This window comes from Lontra canadensis, unplaced genomic scaffold (genome assembly GCF_010015895.1).
Source record: "Lontra canadensis isolate GAN:19392208 unplaced genomic scaffold, GSC_riverotter_1.0 scaffold92, whole genome shotgun sequence".
NCBI classification, from domain to species: Eukaryota; Metazoa; Chordata; class Mammalia; order Carnivora; family Mustelidae; genus Lontra; species Lontra canadensis.
This window is the reverse complement of record NW_022631086.1, coordinates 3,027,187-3,050,486: the sequence shown is the minus strand read 5'-3', so window position 1 is coordinate 3,050,486 and position 23,300 is coordinate 3,027,187.

The following is a 23,300-nucleotide window of genomic DNA, read 5'->3' as shown; positions in this document are numbered from 1 at the left end:
AAAACAATGGAATTAGTCACTGAAAGGAAACTGAATAGCCATCTTATTGTAGTATGTTCATATGTTAAAATGTTATTTAATAGAAAATGAATGAACTACCACTTCAATGAGATTAATGTCACAAATACAAAATTGAGCAAAAGGAATGTCACTTAACTTAAAAAAAAATAGCTGTTGTATGTGTAAAATCAAATGTGCAAAACTTTATGTATTTAAATATAATAGACAAGTTAAATTTAAGTGACTGTCAAACATACTTCTATGACAGTGGCAACATCTGGGAGTAGAGAACTCAATGTCAATCTCAGGAGGGATAAATTTACCAGTTGTTTCAGATAGTCATCTACACCTGAACCTGTGTGATGAGCTCATTTATGTCCTCTTATTGTTCTAGTTATATGAATAATAATATACATCATTTTATATGTATGTAATGTTCAATGAGGAGCAATAAAACAGATTGGAAAATACATAGAAGGTGTTATTCTTTAGGAAAAAGTTAAAATAAGCAGTAATGAATAAAGTATTAAAATGTAGTTGTCCTAAAAAAGTCTTTTTCTTTTCCCTAAAGGGAAAAAAAAGGCAATTTGCTACATAGTAGGAATGGCATTTCATATTAACTTGCCTATTTGTAAGATAACCATGGGAGGAAGATATAAAGCTACATCTCATTTTTACTCCCTTTTGATCACAAAATTTCCAATGTAGTATACAGCTAAATGTGAAAATTAAAATCACAGAGCTACTAGAAAAAGCACAAGTATTAATTTTATAATTTTGAGGGTCACAGACCTAGGACTAGATGAGCTAAATTAAGAAGACAAGTGTCTCACTCAGCTTTTGTGCACAATTAAAGGAAATACCAAAAAACTTGTAATGAACATAATATTTTAACCATAATATTTTAATATATTACATCAGATAGTTTAGAAATCAAAACAAAAGTGAAAATCCATGATGAATGAAATGTCAAAGTATTAACTAAAGACAAGATTGTTATTATTGGCTTTTGAGTAATATCATTGCTCCAAATCAAGAAGCCATGAGAGAAACAATGAAAATGATAGCATGACAAGTAAATGATGAATGGAGATGATCAAGAACAATGCACGCAAATTTCTATGAAAACATTAAAAAGAGAAAAGAAAATTGCCTATAAATTTATTACACTACTTACAAATGACCAATTCAATATGAGAAATAGACAAGTTGAAAATTTCAAAAAAAAACATAAATGTCCAATTAGTATATAAAGATTTTTAGCTTCACACTTAATTCTGCATCAGATCAATAAGACACAATTTATTATATAATTAGATATATATTAAACACTATAAAATAAAAAAATAAAGATTGAACATATTTATGTATATGTAATATATCTTGGTATCTTAAAATATGAACATCACCTATGTACCATCAGGTAAAACTTGAACTAAAAGGCTAAGGGCATGAATGTAAAATTTGAGTGTACAATAATGCAAATTGTCACAATAATAAAAAAACAAATGTGATACTCCACATTAACACAGAACAAGAATTAATGACACACACTTTTGGTAGACCCTGATTTAAGGAAATTTTGAAATTATTCTGTTTGGTGGTTAGCATATATAATAATATTAACTCTGGAACTTTCTCCAAACAAATAGTTTGCTAAAAGGCACAAGGTAAAAGGAAATTCATTGCAGTGTGAACTATATTGTGAAGACTGTGGAATACCTGAAGGAGCATTTGCCAAATAAAAATGATAAACTCATACATTTGGACATTACATTATATTCATATTTATCAATTTGGAAAGATGTTTGCAACATAATGTTATCTGAAAAATCAAGTTACAAAGTAGTGTACACCTTATGATCTATATTTATTTAAACATTACATGAATATATGTGTGTGTTTATTTGTTCCCAGAAAATCTGGGGAGACCATTTACCAAACATTATTACAAATCTACCAATCTCTGTGGATTAAGAGGTGATTTTCACTTTCTTATTCATGTCTTTTCATAGTGCTTGTAAGATCAGTTTTGTAATTCAATAAATTAAACTAATTAAAATGTAATTTAGGAATATAAGAGGGACACTTCTACTAAAATACTTTTAAAAAGTAAAGCTATCCATGGAAAGTAACTAATGGGACCAAAATTTAGTGATACTTTATATGCACTTCAAGCAGGAACAACAGAAGAATATTCTTTCAGGTTGAACTGGGAAGTCTAGTCTGAATTTGTTTACCTCATGAGTTTCTTTCCTGGAGTGAGAAGTTCTTCACTGATTGGGGTAGGCTGAATTACAATGTAATATATTGTCAGGAAGAAATTGTGTCAGTTTATATAATAAGGATAAGTACAAGTATGACACATTAAAAAAACACAACATAAACATGTAAGTAACATATCTTAATATCCCAAGTGAATGGGCATACCAGTGAAATTCAGTGTTTAGATCTTAATGCCAAACAAAGATGTGTATTTGCTTTCATGGGAAAAGTCTGAAAAACTCAGTGTTATGGGAGTGTGGAAATAGAATCAGATATGCTTCACAAAGCAGCTTTCATAATATTGCCCTAAAAGTCTTATTTTGAAGAATAAAGAAAGGCAAGCATATTGGAAAGTCAGCCCAACCAACTTGCATTATTGTGTTTTTAAATTATTATTGTTGCTGTTGTCATTATTGTTGGCTTATTGTTGATATTTTAAATATGCAGTACATTCACATGATAAAGATTTGGAATAGTAAAAAGATAAACAATCACCCTTTTGCTATGCCCCAAAGATTTTGGTTTCCTGGCTTCAAGGCCATGCAGCTTATAAATACTCATATTAGCACTGAGGGAAGGGGGTGAGGGTAACTACCTCCACAATTTGTTGCATTAACTTTATTTGATGTTTGTATATTTAAGATTAATAATCTTATTTGGAACACTTTCATTATTTTCTTAAAACATTATGAGACTAGAGAAGGTATTAGCTGAATTATTATTTTCTAAAACTGATTTATTTATGGGATATGTTGAAAAATAGAGTTTATTATCATTATTATAGTGATTTTTAAAAATACTTCATTTAGTGTTATCAGGTGTCATATCAAGTGTTTTATATACATCCAATCCTGTTCAAGACTTCGCTACATAGTTTTATTATCTTATTCTTATAGACAGGCAAATTTGAATCAAAAGAGCTGAAGAACTAGTCACATGATATCATTAAATGACAGTACAACTAGTCTCTTACAAACTACTCTCTGACACCAAATTAACAGTAATCAAGTCCATACTCTTTTATTTTTTCCCTCAAGTCCATACTCTTAATTAACTATCTGTTATGGATTGAATATTTGCATTCACTTGCCCCCAAAATTCATATATTGAATCCCCTAGATGATGATACTAGGAGATGAGGCCTTTTGGGAGGTGATTGGGTCATCAAGGAAGAGCCCCAATGAATGGGATTATTGCCTTTCTAAAATAGGTTCCAATACAGTGTCTAGACCTTTCTACCATCAGAGATTATAACTCATAGAGTGACATGTCTATGAATCAAGAAGCTTGTTCTCATCAAATACCAAATCTGCCTGTGCCTTGATCTTGAACTTCCCAGCTTTTGAAGCTGTGAGAAATTAATTTCTGTTTTTACAAGTTACCCAGTTTATGGTGTTTTGTTATAACAACTCAAATGGACCAAGACACTTATCATTCTAAAATAAGAGACTATAAACAACCAAAAAAATCAATCAACATTTGGAAATGAAATAGAAATAGCTACATTCAAGGAATTGTTAATTCATTTTTTTTCATTGTGGTAAGAACACTTACTGTGAGATGTTCTCTCTTAATGAAGTCTTAATTATACAATACAGCATTGTTAATTATAAACACAATGTTAACTTTAATGTAATTGGAAAACTTAGTTACCATTTTATCTAGTTGGCCATGTAAACTTCTTAATTGTCACATTTCAAATTATAAATTTTGATAGTTATGAACAAAGATTCTTTCCTGGAGGAGAAAATATCATCTCTGTCTGCCATGGAAGGACTTATAATTTTTACACTGTCATTATACTCTCCATTGTCACACTGTTTCTAATCCTACTATATGTTCATTTTGTCGTAAGTGTTGAGGTATTTTATAACTAATTTAAGCCCATCATGTTTGATGAGTACAAAAAAACATGAGAGAGTCAGAGGTGCCAATGAGATCAAGCATACAGGTACAGTGAATTAAAAATATAAGTAGAGATAATTTGAAACCTCAGAGAAGTGAAAAAAAAATCAAACATGTTGACCTTTCTTATTCGAAGAATCACCTCCTACCACTGGCTTAGGCTAACACTGATCTGATTTAATATTGCCTGTTCAATGGGGCACCTGGGTGGCTCAGTCGTTTAAGTGTCTGGCTCTTGATACTGGCTCAGGTCATGATCTCAGAGTTGTGAGGATGAGCCTCAAGTCAGGCTCCATGCTGGTCATGGAGTCTATTTAAGATTCTCTCTCTCCCTCTCTCTCTGCCCTTCCCCCCTTTCTAAAAAGAAAAAAGAGAGAGAGAGAGAAAGTATATGTTGCCTGTTCAAGAATTTCCTACAAAGTAGCCTATATGGGTATGCACTCTCTGTCATAGCTGGTTTCTTTTACTCTGCATAGTATTTCAGAAATTTATCCATGATATTATATGTTCCATCATTTTTTTTGGTTGAGGAGCACCTCATTCTATCTGTGGATATCTATTGATGGGTATTAGAATTTCAGGTTTGGACTATTTCTTTACTTCTGTTGTCAACTATTTTGATTTACTATATGAATTATTTTTTATATTTTTTGATAATTTTTGATTTTTAATATATGAATTACATTAATACCTCACATTACATTTATGAAGCTATATTACATTAACTTTTAGTTTTAGACTATTTTTAGTAAATAGTTGTTTAGTTTTAGCTATTTTTAATAAAGCTGCTATGAAAAATCATGTACCATTCTTTTCTGGGTGTATATTTTTATTCTTCTTGGGTGTGTAATTAAGAGTGGAATTATTAGGACATATTATTATTGTATGTCTGACTTTAAAAGACATTTCTAAAAAAAAGTGGTTGTGCTATTTTACACTTCAACTAGAAATATATGACAATTCAATTGTGTCTGTTGTCACATCAAAACACTTGATATTGACTTTTTAGTATTATTTTAATTTAGTTTTAATGAGGTAGTATAACTTGCTGAGATTTTAAAACAATATTTTAATGCAATATTTAAAAATTTTTAAAAAATATCTTTTAAAATTTATTTGTCAGAGAAAAAGGGAGAGAGAGAGAGTGAGCACAATCAAGGGGAGTGGCAGGTAGAGGGAGAAGCAAGCTCCCCAGTGAGCAGTGAACCCAGCTGGGGACTCAATCCCAGACCCTGGGATCACGACCTGAGCCTAAGGCAGATGTCTAACTGACAGAGCCATCCAGGCATCCCTGTATTTAAAATGTTTTAAATTAATGCCAAAAATCCATGATAAAAAATATAAAATTGTATTTAATGACATGATCAGTCACTGTGTTGGGTAGTGCCAATATGAAGTCTTAAGAGAAAGGAAAAATTAACACTGATTATTATTAAACTTTGATGTTATTTCCTCTCTTGGATTTTAATTTTCATTTCCCTGATGACTAACCAAAAGATCTTAAAATTATCAGTAGTTAGTGAATTTGATTGAGTGATAACTGCATCAATGCAAATGGTTATATGATTTTCTTTTCTAATATAATGACTTGTCATAGTAAATTTCCCAGAGGAAAATTATCCTTTAATCCTTATTATAATAACATTTGTTCAGGATGAAAATTCTGAGAATTGTTAGATTTGGTATGATAATTTATTTTTAATTTTTGCATGTATGTGAATGAAAACAATTATACTTTCACAAGTGTTTACTGTGTACTGTGTGTTACTGTGTACATGCTTTAGGTTTTTGTTTTTCTTTTCAGTTTTCTGAAGATGTTGCAAAATTTTTGAGTATATATTAACTAAATGTGTAATGAACTTGCTAATTATATTCACCTTGATCTAGTGTTTTTATTTTTTTTAATATCTGATTTTCATGTTTTAACACTACTCATTTTTTGGTGATTTTCTGTTTAGGTTTCCTATAACTTCATTAATAAAGAGAAAATTTATTTTATTTAGTCTGCATTGAAATTATATTTTGATGAAGTGTTTATTGTATTCTACCATAATTTCTTTTCACCTCTATATTATCCATAAACATACTTCTTTTTTAATTACTTATATGGTTTATTTGAGACTTCTCCCCTTTTTCTTTTCTTTTTTTTTTTTTTTAATTTTTTGTTGCTTTTCAGCATAACAGTATTCATTGTTTTTGCACCACACCCACTGCTCCATGCAATCCGTGCCCTCCCTAATACCCACCACCTGGTTCCCCCAACCTCCCACCCCCCTCACCTTCAAAACCCTCAGATTGTTTTTCAGAGTCCATAGTCTCTCATGGTTCACCTCCCCTTCCAATTTCCCTCCACTCCCTTCTCCTCTCCAGCTCCCCTTGTCATCCATGCTATTTGTTATGCTCCGCAAATAAGTGAAACCATATGATAATTGACTCTCTCTGCTTGACTTATTTCACTCAGCATAATCTCTTCCAGTCCCGTCCATGTTGCTACAAAAGTTGGGTATTCATCCTTTCTGATGGAGGCATAATACTCCATAGTGTATACGGACCACATCTTCCTTATCCATTTGTCCATTGAAGAGCATCTTGGTTCTTTCCAGAGTTTGGCAACCGTGGCCATTGCTGCTATAAACATTGGGGTACAGATGGCCCTTCTTGTCACTACATATGTATCTTTGTATAAATACCCAGTAGTGCAAACTTACCTAATTAATTGATCTGTTCAAAGAAACAAATTTGGCTTTTGTGATCCTAAGTTATATATTCATTTTCTCCTTCATTATTGCCATTCCTTTTTGTTTGTTTGTTATGTCATTCCTTCTACTTTCTCAGATATATTTTACCTACTAAAGTTGGATTCTGATCTGATCAATACATTTAAGTTTTTCAATATCTAAATATGACTTTATTTGCTTCTCACAAGTTTTTTTTTTTTAAGATTTTATTTATTTATTTGGCAGACAGAGATCAGAAGTAGGCAGAGAGGCAGGCAGAGAGAAAGGAGGAGATAGGCTCCCTGCTGAGCAGAGAGCCCCATGCGGGGCTTGATCCCAGGACCTTGGGATCATGACCTGAGCTGAAGGCAGAGGCTTTAACCCACTGAGCCACTCAGGCGCCCCTTCTCACAAGTTTTGATATATGATATATTCACTTTGTTCCATTCTAATTATTTCCTAACTCTAAGGACTATTTTTCATGGACTAGTTGATTATTTAGAAATGGGTTATGGTGCTTTCAAAGTTATAAGTCTTAAATATTCTAATTTAGTTGAATTTAAATAAGAGACTTATAAATGAGAGGTTAAATAAGGTTCTTGGGCTGAGGTTAACTCTGAAATTTGTTGAGGCTGGCTTCACAATATTGTACATGACCAATTTTATATAAACTTTTTCTTTGGGCTTGTAAGAAATGCATTTTGTAAGTCATGGATTATAATTCCCTGAATATGACTTTTTGATAAACTTTGTTAGTTTAGTTAGTAGATATTCCACAACATACTAGTTAACTAATTGGTTTATAAATTACTAAGAGAAGAAACAAATTATTTTCTATGTGCATTTTTCAAACGCTTCTTGTAACTTTGTCAGTTCTTGCTTCTATTACCTTGAAACTACCAAAAGAATACACATTTAGAATTATGACATATTTCCTTGTGTATTGATTTTTTCTATCTTCATATAATTGCTCTTTTATTTCTAATAATGCCTTTTGGCCTATAGAGAAAAAGTCTGTTTTTTGGACATGCTTCCTCTAGTTTGGTATTCACCCAGAATATAATTTTCCAACCCTTCCATTCAGGCTTCTTTGTCCTTTTTATTATAGATATGTATGTTTTAAATAATTATGCCAGACATGGATATGTTATATTAGCTAACAAGTGAAGTCCATTTACATTTATTGAAATTACATGTAATTGTAGCTTTATTTCTACCATTTTATGCTGTGCATTTTATTTATCTTTCTTTTTCAAAGTATCTTGAATTTCTCCTATCTGCTTTTCTTGTTTTTCTTAAATTGAGAATTTTAAAAATTATCTTATTATTTTTACCTTTTATAATTTAAAGTTGGGTATAGTTGCTAGTTTTGGTCAATATCTTTAAAAAGTTAATCAGCATATTTAACCACATGCTACTTGTAATCAATATCTTTACCTTATTCCCAAACATTGTAATGACTTGGCATTTTTTGCTGTAATTATCTCTCCCACCTAACAAATTGTTTTTTAGCAATTTATATTCACATCATTTGTTCTCATTAAATTAGAAGTTGCAATTGATGTTTTAAACAGTTGACATTTGTTTAGATTTACCAACATGATTACTAATATTTTTGTTAACCATTTCTGATTGGACTGCTAAGTCCATATTGTCCTTTTTCTTGAAGGTTATTGTTTACTTTACAGAAAGTATGTTAAGAGAAAACACTAAATTTTTGTTTGAAAATATCTTATTCTGGGGGCCACCTTGGTGGCACAGTCATTAAGCATCTGCCTTTGGCTCAGGTCATGATCCCAGGGTCCTGAGATGGAGCCCCACATTGGGATCGCTGCTGGGCAGAAAGCCTACTTCTCCCTTTCCCACTCCCCCTGCTTGTGTTCCCTCTCTCGCAGTGTCTCTCTCTGTCAAACAAATAAATAAAATCTATATAAAAAATATCTAATTCTGAAAAGATAGTTTCACTAGATATACAACTCCAGGTAGACAACTATTTTCCCTTAGCACTTTTTACCTGTTATTCGCTATTTTGGTTCTTTGTCTTGCTATTGAGAAGGCATTTGCCAGTGCAATTCTTATTCTGTATATATTTTCCTTTGCTGCCACTCATTCAAGGTAGGTTTTGGGGCTGTGTTATTTATTTGTAGAAATAGGGTAAGTTCTGAAATAAAGGTCACTTGGGGAGGCTTTGTTTTCACAAATTCTTGGTGGCTAGGATGCTGCCAGACTTTGACAGTTTAATTTTGTAGCTTAGTATTTTATAAACTAAGAAGGTAGTAAACATTTGAAATAAGTCTGTGGGGGCTCCTGGGTGGCTCAGTCGGAAAAGCATCTACCTTCAACTCAGCTCCAGGATGGAGCTCTGCATTGAGCTCCCTGCACAGCAGGGAGTCTGCTTCTCCCTCTGCCCCTCACCCTGCTTATGCTTTCTCTTTCCATCTCTCAAATAAATAAAATAAAATCCTTAAAAAAATGAAATAAATATGTGTAACTGTAAGTCTAGTGTTATGATTCCTAAGGAACCATAGTCTGAAAAGGTAACTTTTTAGTGAGATTATTTTGTCTTTGTGGATCCTGGATTCAAGTGAAGATTGCATTTCAGACATATTATTTTAATTTCCCCTTATGATTTTTGCTTTACCACTTAATTAAGACTTATATGGATCCAACAATACCACAGAAGAATTGCATTTTCTGTATGTTTACCGCTCTAGTGTGTCACTTTCTTTTTTTGTGTGTTGTTTGTTTTTGCTATGATTTGCTTATTTTTTCTTGTTGTTTCTGTTTTTTACCTGGGGAATTTGCTTACTTTCTTTGTTATTCTGTTATGCATTTAAATATATGTTTTTGGTAATTCACCAAGCATTTCTAAATATTCTGTATGTGGAGGCTTTCCTGGATTAATCTTCCCATTATATTATCAGCTACTGAAGGGCAAAATCCATTTGTTTGCTTGTTTTTTCACTTAATAGCATGATAATTACCTTTTCTCTTTTGATACATAAGAATTATGGTTCATTTTCATTTTTTCTGAGTAGAAATTCCCAATACAGACATTGAGAATTTTAATTAGCCATTTCTCCTATGGTGATCATCTAAGTTATGAGACTGTAATGAAGCCCTAATAATGTGTGCCCTCTTGTATTAAAGTGGAAGTGTTTCTCCATAGTAGAGATAGGAATTTTGAAGTTATGAATCATGCTCATTTTCTATTATAGTGAACTTTCCTATTTCCCCTCAAAGTGGATTTGTCTCCTTACATTGGAGCCAGCATCCTTTTGCCTGAGGCCACATCAATAGTCTTAAAGTTAAAGATTGTGGCTTAGCAAATGGATGAAATATCATGCCACATTTTTCTTTTAAATTTACCTGATAGCCATTAGTTAGTATACTTGCATATATCAGCTGGCCATTTAAATTGCCATTCCTTTTGAATTACCTATTTTCATCATTCATCCATTGTGTTTTTTGTGTTTTCTATGATAATTTAACCAAGTTTATGCTTTCATCATATCAGCGTTCTGTTTTTAATGTTCTGCACTCCTTTTTCTCAGTCATGCACTTAATCTGCTTCCATTCATTATGTCTATTTAAGGACATACAATGAAGAGCAAAGATTATTCTGTGCTGGGTTTACAATGATTGTAGATTTTTTTGCCAAATGATTTTGCTCTATTGAACTGAAGTGGCCCCTACTCTTTCAGAATAAAACAAAATGAAAAACAGAAGAGAATTTAATGGATTATGATGAGCATTTCTTCTCTTGTAATTTCTCAAAAGCTGTCAGTGCTCCTTGCATGTCTTTAAGTCTTTCTGATGGTATTCATATAACTAGGTAGGCTGCTCTGAGGGAAAGATGGGGGTGGGCATTCTTATTTGTTTAGCTTTTGTTCTTGTTCACTGTCCTTTTGTGACAGCTTCCCACTCTTTTTGTCACTCCACTGCCAGGATTCTGGAGAAATTTCATCCTGTAATATGACACATTAACCTTATAACTACAATGTTTGTTCACTCTTGACAGTCCACGAAAAGTATTCTTTTGTTTTCTTTCCATTAGAAAGGTACTTAATAGTCAAAAGCCTCCCTGGAACTTTAAATCTCTTCCACAAATGAAAAAAAAAAAAAAAGCCCACAAAATTACAGAACTGTTATTTCAGTTAATATCTGAACCTGCATGGCATGCAGAAAGACTTGTCACAGGAATGTAGTTGCTCTTCATTTAGTATTGTCCCCACCTTGCCAAAAAAAAAAAAAAAAAAAAAAAAAGAGGCCATAATAGATCTTTTAAGCTCCCTTCAGACAGAACTGTAAATAAAAAGCAATGCTAAGAAAATGAACTCGTCTTAACTACATCAACTACAACTCTATTTCCAAGTAAGGTCTCATTCTGAAGTACTGGGATTTGGACTTCAATATACAAATTTGGGGAAAAACTTAAAACAAAAATTATAGCGCTGTGAGTTTGGTTTACTTTATTATTCCTGAACTCAATGTCAATGAACTTAAGTTCTACTTTATTCTTCAGATAAAGTTTGAAATGTTTCCTCTTTTTTTCTCTTTGTCTTTCAGTTTGGATAATTTCTATTAACCTATCTTCAAGATCACTGGTCTTCTCAGCTCTATCCCTTCCATGGATAACATGTTAAAGCACTTATTCAGCTTTCATATCTCTTCTCTCTCTCTCTCTCTCTCTCTCTCTGGTAGCATTTCCATTTGACTCTCTGCTGAAGTTCCCCAATTGTTGTCCATCTACTCAATTAGATGATTCATCATATTAACAGTTTCCTTACTACTCTTATGTCATCATTCCAATATCTGTTTCTGTTGATTGCTTTATTACTTAGTATGGGTTGCATTTTTCTTTTCTTTGTTCCCCCAGCTTTACTGAGATATTATTGACCTATAAGATATGTAAGTTTAAGGTGCACACTGTGATGATTTGATGCACATATATATTGCAAAATGATTACCAAAATTAGGTGGCTTTTTATTGTTTTGTACTTATGTCTCATATTTTTTAATTGAATGTCATTGATATGTGCAATGAATATTATCTATTCCCCAAATAGTTGGAGAGGGTGGAAGATTGAATCAATCCAATCAGGAATTAAGTTTGGCTTCAATTTCATTTACCTTCAGTGTGTTACAGGTTTAGTTGTGGGTTGTTCACTTGTGTTTCAAGTGAGCCCTGGGGTAATCAGAAAGATTTTTCTCAATGTTCCATCTCCTGTTTTCAATTTTGGTATCTCTATGCCTGTCTGTCTGTGTCTCAGAAAATATTTCTCAGTGGTCCTGCCTCTCCCTGCTCCCCATCCCCACTGTAAATCACTGATTCCATGTCTTCTAGGGGGCCTTATGCCTCCTTTCTCAGCATCCCTGCCTCTGTTTGCATTGGCAAACAAACTGACTTTTATCCACAGTTGATCTTGGGGTGGGTTTTCTTGTTCATTCCTTAGGAGTAGTAGATGTTTTTTGGCGTTAGTGCAGAATCCAGGATCTCAAAGTTCTCCTTCTCTCCCCTCTCAGTGGTAGATGATTTTGCTTTTGCCTTTCTAAAACAGTATATTTTTGCCTATGTTGGCAGATCTTTGCCTAGAGCAGACAGACTGTTCCTTACTCCTTCTTCACACATTGTAGGAACAAGAAGCTGTTGATTCAGCAGAAATAAAAGAGAAGGATCCAAGGAAGTTGACATAACTTTGTGTCTTTCCCAGATACTGTCAATCATGTCCTGCATTCCTCAAGCTCCATGATAGCTGTCTTTACTCTTCGGCCTCCATGTCCTCAAAATTTCTCATGGCACTCTTGTATAAATGAGCTTGGGAATGAATGTTAATTTCCTCGTGTCTAGGGAGCTATTCAAAACATACATGCTAACCTACATTTGGTCTAAGAATTCAGTAAATTGGAGCTGATTTTTTCTTAACACAATTTTTAGAGGACACCTTTTTCTCTTATGCTCTACCAATGATAGTTTCTTATTTCTCCTTGGATGGGATTTTTCCTTCTTGGAATTCAGTCCACCTGTTGTTTTATGACCTCAGATTTCCAATGAACTCAAAAAAGCTATTCTCTAGATTATCTGTTTTTTTCTCATTGAATGTCTGTGACATTTTTACACTTCTTCATTTCCTAATAGTAGAACCCTTATTATCCTTTTAATGTTTATAGTGATGTCCCCATTTTCTATTTTATGTGGTTTTTTGAGTTTTTCCTCCTTTTTTCTTCACCAGTCTTGGTAGGTGTTTATCAATTTTATTATTCACTTTAAAGGAGTAATTTGGCTTCATTATTTTCCTCTATTTTGGTATATGTTTTGTAAGCTCATCATTTTTGTATTTTTCTTGTATCTTTCAGATGAAGTTTTCTCTCCTTTTCCTAACTTTTACAGTTGAGAGCTTAAGTTGATTTTAATTTTTTCTTCTTCAAAATAAGCATTTTTGAAAGTGTGAAATTTCCCTCCCAAGCATGGCCATTAGCTAAATCATATAAATTACTATTCCATTATACTGAGTTTGAAATACTTTCTTACAGTTTCTTCCTTGACTCATAGATTTTATTTGAAATATAATTTTATTTCTGAAATCTAGGTATTTTATTTATATTTTATATCTTATTTTATTGCTCCATAATTTAATTCCATTGTAGTCTGAGGACATATTTTGTATAATTTCAGTATTTTGAAATTAATTAATTTTTGCTTACACATTAGCATATGGTCTAACTCGGTGAATAATCCATTGCGACTTGAAAAAGATGCATTTTACATTTGTAAGTGTGGAGTTCTGTGAATGTTATTTAGTCAAGTTTGGTGATAACATTCTCTTTTTTACTGTTTTCTTCTGTCTACTTAGTGTATTAACTGCCAAAAGATAAAAGTAAAAATATGCAAATATATTTGTGACTTTTTAAACTTCTGTTTATTCTGTAAATTTTTGCTTCTATTATAGACATTTACGAAGATGAGAAAGAAGATGACAATGAAGAATTGATCCTTTTATAGTTATGCTCTGTTCCCACTTTATTACTCATAAGAGTCCTTGCCTCAAATTCTACTTATGGTTAGTATTTCCATGATGTACAGTTTTCTCTCCTATTGTTAGTGTTTGCATGATGTATAGTTTTCTATCCTATTTTTTTAAAATTAAATTGAAGCTTTATATTTTTAGAATAGTTTTAGTTTCACAGCAAAACTGTAGTGAAGGTACAGCGATTTCCCATATAACCCTGCCCCCATATATGCAGAGCCTCCCCCATTATCAACAACTATCACCAGAGTGATACATTCATTACAATTGGTGAACTTACAGTGACTCATCATTATCATCTAAAGTCAATGGTTTAGATCAGGGCTCACTCTTGGTGTTCCACATTATATGCATTTGGGCAAAAGTATAAGGATATTTATTAATCATTATGCATTATTCAGAGTATTTTCAATGTCCTGAAAGTCCTCTGTGCTCTGCCTGTTCATCTCTACCACCATGACCACCACCACCGCCCCCGCTGCCTGGCCCCGTAATCCCTATCAACCACGAATCCTTTTACTGTCTCCATAGTTTTGTTGTTTCCAGAATATCATATAGTTGGAATCAAACAGTGTGTGGTCTTTTCAAACTGGCTTGCTTTGCTTAACAGTATGCATTCACATTTCCTCTATGTCTTTCCATGGCTTAATGTTCATAACTTTTTAGCTCTGAATGATATTCCATTGTATGCATGTCTCACAGTATATTTACCCATGCAGCCACTGCACGGTTACTGGATCATATCGTAAAATATGTTTAATGTGGCAAAAACCGTGAAACTGCCTTCTGAAGTGGCTGTATCCCTTTGCATTCACACAAATAATGACTGAGAGTTCCTATTGCTCCATATTCTCTCCAGCATTTAGTTTCATACTTTGCACATTCTAACAGGTATGCAGTGGTAACTCATTGTTCTTTTAATTTGCATTTTCCTGATGCCACATGATCTGGAGTATTTTTTCATATGCTTATTTGTATATCTTTTTTGGTGAAATGTCTGTTAAGGTGTTTGGCAAATTTTTAAATCAAGTTGTTTTTTCCTTACGTTGAGTTTTAAGAGTTCCTTGCATATTTTGGAAAACAGTATTTCCCAACTTTTGTGATTTGATTAACCCAATAAAGTCATAGAAAACAGGATATGTATATTATATTAGAGACGGTGTGGAGTGAGACAAAATGGGAATGTTCACTTGGAAAAGTGAAGGAGATAAATAAAGACATGAAAATAAATGTCAAAATTTTGAGTCTTCATGTCTGAAATGAAGCCATTAGGAAATGGACAAAAAAGAGCAGACCCAGCTAATAGTTATCTAGACTTTTTTGTTTTAAAAGTGATGTATAATATTAGAAAAAAATAACACATGCCATTATAAGGTTAAGTTTTCCTTCCACATATGCTACCTTCTTTTTTTTCAGTGACCTACTTCAGATGTTTTCAGATTATATGTCAGAAGTTTGATCTAACCAAAGTCTGAGTAATATATATATGTATGTGAGTTTAAGGGAATAAATTAGGCAATAACTGAACACCTGTACAACATTGGGACTTATTTTTGCAGACTATTTTAATAATGATAATTTAAAATAAAGGTATATAAAGAATTCACAAAACTCAATAGAAAAAAATAATCAACAATCTGATTTTATGAATAAACATTTTTCCAAAAAAGACATACAGATGAACAGGTACATGAAAAGATGTTCAATATCACTAATCATGAGGGAAACACAAATCAAAACCATAATGATATATCACCTGTTAAATGACCATTATCAAAAAGATAAGAAATAACAAGTGTTGGCAAGGATGTGGAGAAAAGAGAACACTTGAGCTCTGTTGGTGGGAATGTAAACTGATGCACCCATTATGGAAAATAGTAAAATCATTCCTCAAAATATTAAAATAGTATTATCATATGATACAGAAATTCCACATCTGGGTATAAAACAAAAATACAAATCTGAAAGATATATGCACCTCCATGTTCATTGCTAAACTATTTATGGCAGCCAAGACATGGAGTCATATATGTTTATTAAAGGTAAAAATAATTAACATCTGTTTTCTTTCTTTCTGTTTTCTTTTCCTGATTCAAGGTAATGAATTTTCCTTTATTGACCTGTTTGTGGGAATGGTATAAGTGTAATTGCTATAAACTCTTTATGAGGGAAAAACACGTAAGAAAAAATAATATAAATAATATTACTAATCTCTTAATTCTCATAACCACATAACCACATTTTTATTTTTTGGCAGAAGAATAGGTATTAGTTCTTCTTAAAATGTTTGATAGAATTCACCTGGGAAGATATCTGGCCCTGGACTTGCTTTTTGGGAGATTTTTGATTACTGCTTCAATATCATCACAGATTTTGGGTGTGTTCAGGTTTTCTATTTCTTCCTGTTTCAGTTTTGGTAATTTATACATCTCTAGAAATGCATCCATTTCTTCCAGATTGCCTAATTTGTTGGCAATTGGTTCCTCATAATATGTTCTTATAATTGTTTTTATTTCTTTGGTGTTGGTTGTAATCTCTTCTTTTTCATTCATGATTTTATTAATTTAAGTTTTTCTCTTTTCTCTTTGATAAGTCTGGCTAAGGGTTTATCAATCTTATTAATTCCTTTAATGAACCAGCTTTTTTGATCCCTTCTACTGTTCTTTTGTTTCTATTTCATCGATTTCTGCTCTAATTTTTATTAATTCTCTTCTCCTGATTGATTTAGGATTTATATGCTGTTCTTTCTCCAGCTCCTTTAGGTGTATAGTTGGGTTGTGTATTTGAGACTTTTCTTATTTCTTGAGGAAGGATTGTGCTGCTTTCTAGTTCCCTCCAGGGCTGCATTTGTTGTATCCCAAAGGTTTTGAACAGTTGTGTTTTCATTTTCATTTGTTTCTATGAATTTTTTAATCCTTTAATTTCCTGCTTGATCTATTAATTCTTTAGTAGGATACTCTTTTTTATTTTTAGTCATTTTTTTAAATTTATTTTCAACATAACAGTATTCATTGTTTTTGTACCACACCCACTTTTCCATGCAATCTGTGCCCTCTCTAATACCCACCACCTGGTTCCCCCAACCTCAGACCCCCCCCACCTCTTCAAACCCTTCAGATTGTTTTTCAGAGTCCATAGTCTCTCATTGTTCACCTCCCCTTCCAATTTCCCCCAACTGCCTTCTCCTAATTCCCCATGTCCTCCATGCTATTTGTTATGTTCCACAAATAAGTGAAACTATATGATAATTAACTCTCTCTGCTTGACTTATTTCACTCAGCATCATCTCTTCCAGTCCCGTCCATGTTGCTACAAAAGTTGGCTATTCATCCTTTCTGATGGAGGCATAATACTCCATAGTGTATATGGACCACATCTTCCTTATCCACTTGTCCGTTGAAGGGCATCTTGGTTCTTTCCACAATTTAGCAACCCTGGCCATTGCTGCTATAAACATTGGGGTACAGATGGCCCTTCTTTTCACTACATCTGTATCTTTGGGGTAAATACCCAGTAGTGCAATTGCAAGGTCATAGGGAAGTTCTATTTTTAATTTCTTGAGGAATCTCCACGCTGTTCTCCAAAGAGGCTGCACCAACTTGCATTCCCACCAACAGTGTAAGAGGGTTCCCCTTTCTCCACATCCCCTCCAACACATGTTGTTTCCTGTCTTGCTAATTTTGACCATTCTAACTGGTGTAAGGTGATATCTCAATGTGGTTTTAATTTGAATCTCCCTGATGGCTAGTGATGATGAACATTTTTTCATGTGTCTGATAGCCATTTGTATGTCTTCATTGGAGAAGTGTCTGTTCATATTTTCTGCCCATTTTTGATATGATTATCTGTTTTGTGTGTGTTGAGTTTGAGGAGTTCTTTATAGATCCTGGATATCAAACTTTTGTCTGTATTGTCATTTGCAAATATCTTCTCCCATTCTGTTGCCAGCAATTCAGTAACGTGGCAGGATACAAAGTCAATGTACAGAAATCAGTGGCTTTCTTATACACTAACAATGAAAATACAGAAAGGGAAATTAGAGAATCGATTTCATTTACTATAGCACCAAGAACCATAAGATACCTGGGAATAAACCTAACCAAAGAGGTAAAGGACCTGTACTCGAGGAACTACAGAACACTCATGAAAAAAATTGAAGAAGACACAAAAAGATGAAAGACCATTCCATGCTCTTGGATCGGAAGAATAAACATTGTTAAAATGTCTCTACTGCCTAGAGCAATCTATACTTTTAATGCCATTCCAAACAAAATTCCACTGGTATTCTTCAAAGAGCTGGAGCAAATAATCCAAAAATTTGTATGGAACCAGAAGAGACCCTGAATCACTAAGGAAATGTTTGAAAAACAAAAATAAATGCTGGAGGGCATCACGTTACCTGATTTCAAGCTTTACTACAAAGCTGTGATCACCAAGACAGCATGGTACTGGCAAAAAAAACAGACACATAGACCACTGGAACAGAGTAGAGAGCCCAGATATGGACCCTCAACTCTATGGTCAGTTAATCTTCAACAAAACAGGAAAAAATATACAGTGGAAAAAAAGACAGTCTCTTCAATAAATGGTGCTGGGAAAACTGGGCAGCTATATGTAGAAGAATGAAACTCGACCATTCTCTTAAACCGTACACAAAGATAAACTCAAAATGGATAATAGACCTCAATGTGAGACAGGAATCCATCAGAATCCTAGAGGAAAACATAGGCAGTAATCTCTTTGATATCAGCCACAGCAACTTCTTTCAAGATATGTCTCCAAAGGCAAAGGAAACAAAAGCCAAAATAAACTTTTGGGACTTCATAAAATCAAAAGCTTCTGCACAGCAAAGGAAACAGTCAAGAAAACAAAGAGGTAACCCACGGAGTAGGATGCTCTTTTAACCTCTATTTGAGTTCTTTCCAAATTTCCTCTTGTGATTGAGTTCCAGTTTCAAAGCAATTCAGTCAGAAAATATGCAGGGAATGATCCTAATCTTTGATACCCATTGAGACCTAATTTGTGACTCAATATGTGATCTATTCTAGAGAATGTTCCAATGTGCACTTGAGGAGAATGTGTATTCTCTTGCTTTAGGATGGAATACCTTGAATGTATCTGTACATCTGGTCCAGTGTGTCATTGAAAGCCCTTGTTTCCTTGTTGATCTTCTGCTTAGATGATCTGTCCATTGCTGTACATGGAGTGTTAAAATCCCCTATTATTACTGAATTATTATTTTGTGTTCTTTAATTTTTTTTTATTTTTTTTAAAGATTTTATTTATTTATTTGACAGAGAGAGATCACAAGTAGGCAGAGAGGCAGGCAGAGAGAGAGGAGGAAGCAGTCTCCCTGCCGAGCAGAGCGTCTGATGCATGACTCAATCCCAGGACCCTGGGATCATGAACTGAGCTGAAGGCAGAGGCTTACCCCACTGAGCTACCCAGGTGCCCCTTTAATTTTATTATTAATTGGTTTATATAATTGGCTGTTCCCAAGTTAGGAGTATATTTACAACTGTTAGTCTTCTCATTGGATAGACCCTTTAAGTATGATATAGTGTTACTCTTCATCTCTCATTAGAGTCACTAATATTTATTTATTTTCTTAAAAGATTTTATTTATTATTTATTTATTTATCTTATTAAAAGATTTTATTTATTTATTTGAGAGAGTGAGTGAGAGAGAACATAGGAGCAAGGGAAGAGGGAGAGGGAGAAATAAACTCCCCTGCTGAGGAGGGAGCCCGATGTAGGACTCTATCTCCAAACCCTAGGATCATGACCTGAGCCAAAGGCAGATACTTTACCAATGGAGCCACCCAGATGCCCCTACAGTCTTTGGTTTAAAATCTAATTTGTCTGATATAAGGGCTGTTGCTTCAGATTTCTTTTGATGTCCATTAACATGATAATTGGTACTCCCTCCCTCATTTTTGATCTTGAGGTTTCTTTGGATCTAAGCTGAATCTCTTATAGGCAGCATATCAATGGGTCTTGCTTTTTTATCCAATCTGATGCTCTGTGTCTTTTGATTGGGGCATTTAGCCCATTTACATTCAGAGTAATTATTGAAAGATATGAAGTTGGTGCCATTGTATTACCTGTAAAGTCATTGTTTCTATATATTATTCCTGTTCCTTTCTGTTCTATGTTACTTTGGGGATCTCTCTTTGCTTAAAGGGTCCCCTCTAATATTTCTTGCAGGGGTAGTTTAGTGATCACACATTCTTTTACTTTCTGTTTGTCTTGGAAGCTCTTTATCTCTCCTCCTATTCTGAATGACAGCCTTGCTAGATAAAGTATTATTGGCTGCATATTTTTCTTATTTAGCACCCTGAATATATCATGCCAGTCCTTTCTGGACTGTCAGGTCTCTGTGGATAGTTCTGCTGCCAGCCTTATGTTTCTACCTCTGTAGGTTAAGGACCTCTTTTCCTGAGCTGCTTTCAGGATTTTCTCTTTGTCTCTGAGATTTGCAAGATTTACTATTATATGTTGAGGTGTTGACCTATTTTTATTGATTTTTAGGAGGAATTCTCTGTGTGTCCTAGACTTGAATGCCAGTTTCCTTCCCCAGATTAAGGACATTCTCAGCTACAATTGCTCAAATATACCTTCTTCTGTCTTCCCTCTTCCTCTGGGACCTCAATTATTTTCATATTGTTTTGCTTTATCTTATTGCTGATTTCTTGAATTCTCCCCTTGTCGCAGTAGCTTTATTTCTCTTTTCCTCAGTTTCTTTATTCTCTGTCATTTTATCTTCTATGTCATTGTTTCTCTCTTCTGCCTCATTTATCCTAACAGTTAGAATCTCCATTTTTATTGCATCTCATTAATAGCCTTTTTTTTATTTTGACTTGATAAGATTTTAATCCTTTTATTAATCCAGAAAGGGATTCTCTAGTGTTTCTATGCTTTTTTCAAGCCCAGCTTGTACCTTTATAATTATTATTCTGAATTCTGACTCTTACTTTTTACTAATATTCATATTTATTAAGTTTTCGGCACCAAAAGAGAAAAAAAAAGGGGAGGGGGAGAATATAATCAAACAAGTGGACTGAGCAGGGTAATACACTAGGTCCAGGTATATATTGGTCTGCTTGTTAAAAGAAACTAGATGCCAAAATTTTAAAATTATCTATCATCTATCTATATATACATATATATATGTGTGTATATATATATATATATATATATTTACAATGTATATTATATATACAAAAATAAAATTGAATACAATGAAAGGAAGCAAAAATGAAGAATATATACATAAAATGTAAATGTAAAAATGAAAATTTAAAAAAGACTTTAAAAAAGAGTTGTTAAAATGACAAACTAGTTGAAAAGGAAAAAGGAATTTTAAACTGAAAGTCTAAAGAATCATGAGGAAATAAACCTCAAATTCTACATAATGTTTTCCCCTAGTGCTGGAGTTTTGCAGTTCTGTGTGATCAGTAAACTTCGTCTTGGCCATATGTTCCTTCTGGTCTCCTGGGGGAGCGGGTTTTTGCACTGATTTTCAGGTGTTTTTTGCCCTCAATAGAATTGCACCACCTTTGCCAGGAGGCCAGGCTTAGTAAACAGCTCCAGATTGAAGGTTTTCTATGCTACTTTAGAAGATGAGAATGAAGATTGTGACCTCCCAATCTCCAGCCCTGGAGCCAAAAGCTCAGGACCCCATTCATTAGTACACCCGCAGGGAGAAGCAGTCAATTGCTCCTCTCTCCCTGGTCTCCTACCACACTCCATGCTCAGCCAGTCTATGACCTAGCATTTCTATCTCAGGACTTGATCCTGCTTCACATCTCCAAACCCTGCAGACCTCTCCACAGGGCAGGAAGAGGTGTCTTGTGGCAGTTCTGCCACTTGCTGGGTTCCTGCTTGGAGAACCATTACCCAACCCAGTCTGGATTCACAGTTTATGGAAACCCCAAGCTGAAAGCCCACTCCTGGGTTTGCTGATTGATGCCAGTTTCCCAGCTCCCATGCCTGGGAACTCTGCCATTCTCGGGCATCCTATTCTTTCTATGACCCTGGGTATCCTGAGACCACACTGTCCCACATAGGATTCCGCCCCACTTCACCACCTGAGTGCCTTTCAGGCAGGGATATCCCTCACTGGAGCTGACTTCTAAAAGTTTTGATTTTGCTCTCCACTGCTATATCACTTTCCAGCTGATGGGGGCTCCCTCCCCCCATGGTTTATCTTCCAATATATCATCTCTGATTCACTTCTCCGCACCTCCTACCTTGCAGAAATTGGTCACTTTTCTATTTGTAGAATTGTAACAGTTCTTTCCTTAGATCTCATGTTGAGTTCATAGGTATTCAAATGATTTGATAGCTATCTAGCAGAATTCCAGGGACCAGATAAAACTAGGGTCCCCTACTCCTCTGCCATCTTTCTGAAGCCCTTGATACTTTTATTTATTGAAAGACAACAGGATAATTTCAGTGCACAGGCTCTGCTCCTAAGGCTGCCTAGGCTCAACTGTGCCTCAGTTCTACAACCATCTCTGTGAATGTGGACCAGTTAAGGAAACACTCTACCTCCATTTCTCATCCTTAACACATGAGACAACAACAGATCATTCTTCACAGTAACGTTTTAAATATTAAATACATTAACATATATAAAACAACTAGAAGAAATGCTTAGTCTGTAAGCATTTAGTAAATGTAAGTTTTTGTCACACTAAATTTAATCCTTTTCATATTATCTAAATATAAAGTTAAATTTCCACGTAATCAAACAGAATCTTAGGAAAAAGAACTGAAGAAAAACTTTTTGCAAAGTTACGTTTCCCAGTTGTAAACCCAAGTTGCTGAGCTTTAATTTATAATGACTCTTGGGATTCTGATTAGACTCTCTACCCAATTTGACACACTTGTTGTTTGTGATCAGATATTATTTTAATCAGAAATTAATTAATAACATAATATATTAATTAATGCATTGATATAATATTAACATAATATATTAATATCATATTAATGTAATATATTGATATAAAATACTATTTATACTTCCAATAAAATTATACCTCAATTAAAATTTATACTTAAGTAATGTATGTACTCATAATTTTTAAGGGAAAAAACATCCTTAAAGGATAGGTCTTTGAGATAATCAAATGACCTGGGCACGTGGAGTCTTTGGATCTGGGCTGGGCTCTCATAGATAAATCGATACACCATAACTTGCCTTCCTTCTCTGTGTGCTTCGCTCTCTTCGTCTATTGAATAGCCACTGAACACCTGCCTACCTGCATCAAGTGGCTTTTGTTCATATGAGATGAAATAAATTGAAGTGCTTTGTAAAATATAAAGCATATGGAAAAATTATGGGCTTAATAATAATACAGAGATGTGTGCTGAAAAC